This window comes from Haplochromis burtoni, unplaced genomic scaffold (assembly GCF_018398535.1).
Source record: "Haplochromis burtoni strain Fernald_Lab_line unplaced genomic scaffold, NCSU_Asbu1 Contig_120, whole genome shotgun sequence".
NCBI lineage: Eukaryota > Metazoa > Chordata > Actinopteri > Cichliformes > Cichlidae > Haplochromis > Haplochromis burtoni.
The window spans coordinates 406,201-413,464 of record NW_024582481.1 but is presented as its reverse complement, the minus strand read 5'-3'; the positions used below and the strand labels follow the sequence as shown (position 1 = coordinate 413,464).

General features: G+C 39.7%; 1 protein-coding gene across 4 annotated transcripts in view; it reads left to right on the top strand.

The window, feature by feature from the left end:
- Nucleotides 1–1,289: 1,289 nt before the first annotated feature.
- The window catches only part of si:dkey-262k9.2, an 11,434-nt gene continuing 5,459 nt past the window's right edge, over nt 1,290–7,264 (top strand). The window contains exon 1 of one of the 4 annotated variants that reach the window (XM_042223767.1): nt 1,290–1,395. The gene's annotated coding sequence lies outside the window, so the exon portion shown is untranslated. The other 3 variants (XM_042223770.1, XM_042223768.1, XM_042223769.1) reach the window with 3 other exon arrangements.

Sequence of the window (7,264 nt, the reverse complement as noted above, 5' to 3'; positions counted from 1 at the left end):
GTGCTGGAATGTGCAGAAAATAGGTTTAAATGTTAAACAAATTTCTTCCAGTCAGAGAATGTTGCATATAATTAAATTTTTGCTTGATGCATAAAGTTAAAAGATAAAAACTAATAAAACAAGTTTTAAAAAGAAACTTTTCCATTTGATTACATTTTGTATGATGGATTATGCAGAAAAATTAGAATTGGGCTGAAAGAGCTATTGCTTTATTACCTATTCAGGTTGTAAATCGTAACTAACTAAGTAACTAAGTAATTAATTACTTTTGAAAATAAGTAATCAGTAAAGTGACGGAATTACTCTTTGGGGGGAGTAATCAGTAATTAGTTACTGATTACTTTTTTCAAGTAACTTGACCAACACTGGTGACAATCTTTGAATATTCACACATTTTTTCTTTTTTGTGGGCCACATGCTTCTTTTGAAGGCCGTATGCTCTGTGTCACTTCATATCACATTCTTCCCCATGCTCATCTGGAACATTAACTGCAGGTGATCCATGTCATGATCCATGATCCATTAAACCTTCCCTGGTTTCTTTGCAGCCACTGGACAAAAGCCATACTTTAGACAACTGTCTAAAGTCAGTATTGACCTATGAGAAAAAGAGGCAATCACATGAAGAGCACTGTCATAAAGGGAGACAGGATTAAAGATCTGCACGATCCCAGCAGTTTAAGGACACTAATGTGAGACCTGAGCTAGTGATCACCATTGAGCTGGCAGCAGTCTAGTTAGGAAAGCGAGCACTAATAGGATAGTTAGTCCTGCAGGAGGACACGTCACGAAGTAAGCTGTTGTTGCAATCGGTCCACGGAGAAATGTCACACTGGGAATGTGGTAGAAGTCATTGTTGGTCATTCCCTTTGGCAATGGCAGGCTGCAGGGTCATTATGAGGGGAGAAGAATAAACAGAAAACTCACTACCAATAGCTACTGGCTTCTGACAGGCCTGCAGAGGAGAACATAAAATTGAATTACACTTTAGATTCAATAATAAACATTTGAATATGCTCCTGCATCCCAGCTGCAGGAAACATGCACATGGAGGAAACAATAACACGATTAAGAAACAAAGATGAACTACCCTGACAGCAGCAGATGATTTTATGAGCACAAACAACACACTGGCGCTAATGTGATCACTGTACTCCTATTCACTTGGAGCACCGAGCAAGTTTCACAATCTGCATAGCAAGTCAAGTTGTAGAACAGATAAGATAAGTGGTGTCAAATTTCCACAAGCTCAGCAGCCAATGACGAAGTTTGTTGGCTGACTACACCTGTATTAATGTGCACACACTCTGGCAGTTTCCATGATAACAAGGATCTTGGAGAGCGAGCAACAACATACCAGCAGAGTATCGAAACAACTGAACAACTCATTTAAATGTAAGTTCACCTCGCAGCCAATATTCTACCTGAGTTTTGCTTACTGAAACTGCACATTTGTTCCCTACATGTTAGCTCCCTGCATACTTTTGTACTGTATGCCTTTTTATTGCAAATAGCTGGGAAACGTAATGAAACTCAAATCGTTGCTATTATTTATTTTTTTTAGCATTATTATGGTAAGAAATGCAAACTGCTTATCGGTGTGGTGGCTCTGTTTTTAAAGTACAAGTCAAGCGTATAAAACAAAGCGTTCTCATCGGGACACCAGTTAATACGACTTCCGTTTCTTTTCTTTTTTTAAATATTACTTTACTTTTTTTTTAATTTCTGAGGGAACTGGTCATTCAAATCTAGACAAATGACTCGTGGGAGGCAACAGAAGTGTAAGCAAAACAGCTACTGCAAGCTAAACCTTAAGTAAACGAAGCACTAGCCTGCTAAAAATAAAAACAAGAGGCAGACTGTAACTTTTCTCACAAGCGACCTTTGAATGATTGTTAAGTACAGCCGAGCACGATCAAACCAGGTGGCGCCAACTGGTGCGAAAGCACAAAGTGAATTTAAACACATTGAGATATTAGCGATTTTCCTTTAAAAAAAAACAAAACAATAAAGCTTATGCAACATACAACTGGACGAGGAAAAGCTTAGATTTAGGCTGAGCTAACACACCTGTGCTTGGTGCAGTGGCGCGCGCGAGGCTGTCAATCAGCCGCGCGCGTGTGGTCGTAATCAGTGGCTGAATAACTCCGAGCCAACTAACTGTCTGATCATAAGTGCTGTAAGTGTTTTGTTTTCGCTCCCCTCCCGTTGCAGCTTTTAGTTTCAGTTTAAACAAAACCATCATTACCAAACCGGGGGCAAGTTCTTCTTTGCCACATTACGTTTAACCCCCACTCGTTTTCAGGAAACTCACTTCTTGACAGCTCTGAGGAACAAGAACAAGAGAGGCGAAGGTGCTTTCCGCCAACTAAAACTCCAAGTGTTCAGCTAGTAGTTTAGCTCTAAATGAGTTGACAGTGAATCCCCCTTGTAGGTCAGGGAGACGGAGAGAGAAAAGAAGAAGCTTGCCCTGATCGTGGCCTACACAGCAGAAAAGGGTTTCCTGTTACACACTCGGCCCCCGCGATTTACTCATCTGATCGGTAGACGTCTGCCGTGAGTCCGCCACTTTAAGGGATACACAAGGATATTATTACAAAAACCCCTCCATATTCCACAGTCGGAGTGTGTGTTTTGAAATGGTCTGTCTCTCGCATTGGTAGGTCACTGGATTTTTAAACGTTTCACAAGGTGCGATTTTTAGTATTCAAATGCTACAGGAAATCAGCCAGCTTCACAATCTTATTGTCTTTGCTAAGTTCGTGTAGATTGTTGTATACCTGTCATTTTAATTATTATTATTTCTTTTGTTTTTATTTTTTTAGATGTTGATTGAGACATACTTGATTCTTAACAGTAGCTGAACACGCAGTGAGTCAGCATCAGTACTGTAATTTTATCATCAGTTCAAATCAGCAGGCTTCTTCCATAGAGAAACAGGTGCTTTTCAAAAAAAAGAAAGTTTGATTTCTTTTTTCCTTTCTTGGGACACCTCAGCACCCCTTACCTCACTTTCTCTGTGTGCTGCTTTCATACCAGTGCGAGTGAGTCTGTTTTTTGTCTTAAAAATTAATCTGCAAACAAATAACAGTGTCTTTTCCCCCACTGTTCTTAATCAGGTTGCTTGCAGGGCTTGTCAGAGGTAGAGCACAGGTATCAAATCTTGATCTTGCAGAAAGTTTTTGCTCACAAAAAAAAGAAAAGAAAACGGTAAGAGAGAGATTTTGCGTTGCTTGTTTCCTGACAATGCCTTTCAGATAGGTTGGATTTTGAAAACCCTCGATGTGACCAGGATAGGTCTTGTGATAGTGTTAACAAAACAGAACAACAGCTTTATCTCCATCAGATAAAAGTAAAGCTGAAGAGTATGTGCCCGGTGTACTGTTTGTCCTTATTCAGGTTGTTGATGCCCTGGTCAGAGCAAAGGTTAAAATGCAGCTGCATTTTTTTTTTTTTTTTTTAAACATTTTGTTTGTGCAGCTGTTGAATTATACCTGCTCATTCCACTGGGTGCTAACCGGTTTTATGTTTTTGCACACAAACACAGGCAGAAAGGGAGGCCAAATACAGGATATGAGTCTCTAAGACGGCGGAGCCCCACAGCCAGTCACACACTCATATCCTCTTAGTTGTTTTACTCTTAGCTGTACGACCTGATGCTCAAGAAGTCACCCACAGTCTAACACTGTATTGGAAATAGCTGTGTAGTTGTCATACTTGTTGTCTGCCCGTAGTGGATTTCTCACTGGTATGCACGGAACCGACTGAGTTATTGTGAGTTTTGCTTTATTTGATTCTTTTTCTTTTATCATTACTTTCATTGTCACTTTGTTTGTGGTCCAGTGGGACTGCAGTATGCTATAGAAGGGAGGGGGGAGGAAAAAAGGAACTGCATCAACTTCACTTAGATAAACAGCTGCTGCACCGTTGGCAGGGCTGAGTAAACATTTCAATAAAAATATTTTCAGTCTTCGCCGAACCAGAATAAGCATCCACTTCTGGGAAAATAAATGGGGAAGAATAACGAACAATCTCAGTGCCTTTTCTCTTCCACGCAAGCTCTCATATACCAAGTTGGTTTAAGCTGTGACACATTATCAGAATGATGGTAAAGTTTGTTTTTTTTCCTTTTTCGTTGCAGTTGTGTCCTATCGTTCAGTTTTTCTTGTATTTGGTTTCCTGTTAACACTTTACATGGAAGAAATTCTGATATTTTTGCCCACTTTGATTGTTATCGTTCGTATCAGAGCCTTGTCAAGGTGCACAGTGGAATGAGCAGAGGGCTGTTATCTGTGTGAGCAGATAAGAGATGGTCGCCACTGCAGTTAAGTTTATGCACTTGCACTAAACTTCTGTTTGTGCATCTGTTTCGCTGTTACAGATGAAATTGGATGGGTTGGAAGAGTCAAAAACATTTGTTCCAAATTAACTCTGGTAAACAAGATTTTTGGTGCTCTTAGGTCTGCTAATGTGGCTAGACAGGTATGATGTTCAGGGTTAATCCTGTCAAACTGCATTAGGGGAACTAAAACAAAACCAAGACATATTCCCCCTGCAGCATCAGCAGCACAGTGTATATGCCTGTCATGCAGCACCGCACTGTACTTTGATGATTTGTTGATTTCTTCATTTATTGTGTACGATCTTTGCACCTGTAGCTAGACGGCAGCTGGCATATGCACTTTACAAGTTATCCCCCGGTTATTATATGTGGCAAATTGGGTGTGGTGTAAAAGAGCAAATTCAGTTGTAATTCAGATATGCAAGAATATATTACTCAATTTGAAAAAAGGCGGGGAAAATGGGGTAAATATTATTCAGGAGCTGTTTTGATAGAGAAGCAGTGGACTGGGATGATAAATATTTCCAAATTGGATCAGCTTATTATTTTGCCCAGTGCGACTCTGAAAAGCAAATTGGATACACAGAAGGGGATTGTATTTGCAGCTTTTTAGGTTGGCTGCGTTTTGGAGATTTTCTTCAGCTGTTTAAGAGGCCTGCACACAGCACACTCTCGCTCAAATCAGTTGTGTGATTAACATCTCTTTTCCAATATAATCAGCCCAAATACTTCATGATGCTGCCCTATATTATAGATATTTGTCTCACACGAGAGACTACAGTTTTCGACTGGCATAACAGTATTTATAGATGAGATTATACATGGCAGAATTAAGTGTTGGGTAGATCTCTCATTAATCTGTCCAAAACAGTATTGCACCAGAAGAAGTGATGTCTGCTAATCCCGTTTCTTATTGCCCCTGCATCTTATTCACTTTCATTCACCATATTTGGAATTGGTGCTACTAATCAGAGATCATCGTGGACTACTTCCTTAAATTGTGCTAGTGTAGGATATAGTAAGTGACTAAGTGCTGGGGTAGGCGCCCCTTAGTGTTTCATAATCTACACCTTCACAATGCAGGTCACCTCAGTTCTTCCCTCACAGCTAAGGAAATAAGCACACAATGGGGAAGGCTAACAATGAAGGGGCGCCTACTGTGTAACATGTGACACAAAGGTCAGTGGGAGAACTGCAGTGTTTCTGTGTACAGTATTAAACGCTGCATGAATGACTATTGGTTCCTGACCGCATGCCAATTTTTGAGTGACTGAACCGCGCCATGAAGGCTACATCCGGGACACTGAGTGGGAGAAAGGTCATTCTCATGGTTTTTCCATTTAAAAATATCTGCATCCACTTTGTGTTGGACACAGCTGGGGCTTTGTTTGGCACGTCAAGAACACCTGCGTTTCACATCTACATGGTTTTAAAAGGGAATAGAGATGGCGTTTGTTTTTGGGCCCTCTGCCATGAGGAAGTTCCGACATGGATTTTTGTTTTTTTTGTTTTCTCCTCCTGAAAAATAACAACGTACCATACAAAAAAAACAAGAACACAATCATGGAAAATGTATTTGTCACTCGGTGTCAATGACCAGATTAAGGTAGAAGGAAATGAAATTAAACTGAGCTCATATTTGTTTCCCCCTCCAATTAGGATGACAATAGTAACCTAATGCTTGGCAGGATGCACTAAATAAATAAGAAATACATTTATTAGTTTTGTCATGAGTTTGAAAATGTTGAGCAATGAAACAAACCAACAGAGGCCCAGGAGAGTGCAATCAAACAAGTTTATTAAAACACACGCAGCAAGTATGCAGCATCACATCAGCACACGTCTCCTGCTAAGAATACACTTGAAAATGATTTTATAACATCAGGGTTCACGCCCCTTCTTGCATCAATTACACATCAAATACATCGATTGCAGTAAATGGTACACAGAAGTTCCTCTTATAACACCTTCCATACATGGCAATAAATTTCAAGCCTATATGGTCTCTAAGGGCTTGTCCTTTTCTTAACTGGTCTTCTGCCATCTGTTACTAAGCAAACTGAAATGCAGTTAGAAGCTAAATGAATTTCGGGCCTTTGGCCTGGCAGGTTTCTGGATTATATGTGTGTTGTAAGCGTGTATGCTGTTTATCCTTCTATGCGCCAAGTCACCTACACAATAGATTGTGAAGACATGGCGCTTCACAAAGCTTAAAACCTTCTTTAATAGACTGAGCATCAACACTGAATGAGCACAAACATGCAATGTGTATAAAATAATTATAGCTGCATCTGTAATAAAAAGGTTAAAGTGGTGGCAATAGCTTTAATAAACATCTTCAATGCAATATCAAGGCTGTGGGATATATTATTAATGTAATGTTGTATTGTAGCAGTGAAATGATTTTCTGTATCTCCACAGTTTCCTTTTTGTTTTGTCAGTGAACCTCTTCATGGACACCTTTCTTGCTCAATCTTGTTTTCTTGCCTTGGTCCAAAGGCTTTGCATGAGGGTTGGAAAATGTTGAATAGGCACTTGTTGCTAGCTGAGTGTGTCAGAATCGTTAGAACGTTGGGTTTTTTTGTTTGTTTTTTTTTTTCTTCCTTCTGTTGGGTATCATGAGGGGGGGAACGCCTGTTGACACCACCCATCTAGGATTACAATCTAGTTATGCACGCATGCCTTTAAAACTTGTTAAAGTAGCTCAAGAACTGCCTGCCTCAAAATTTGTAGTTTTCCACTGACTAGCAGCACTCAGAATGCCAGGCAAGACCCCAGTAATAGACAGCGCTTCAGCTTTCAATCTCACTCAGTCTCTAAACCAAAAAACACCAAGCTTTCACACATATCAGTGACTGAATATTAATAGCAGATATTTTTAACTTCATGTCTTTTTTTTTTTTTTTTTTTTTTTTTTTTTTT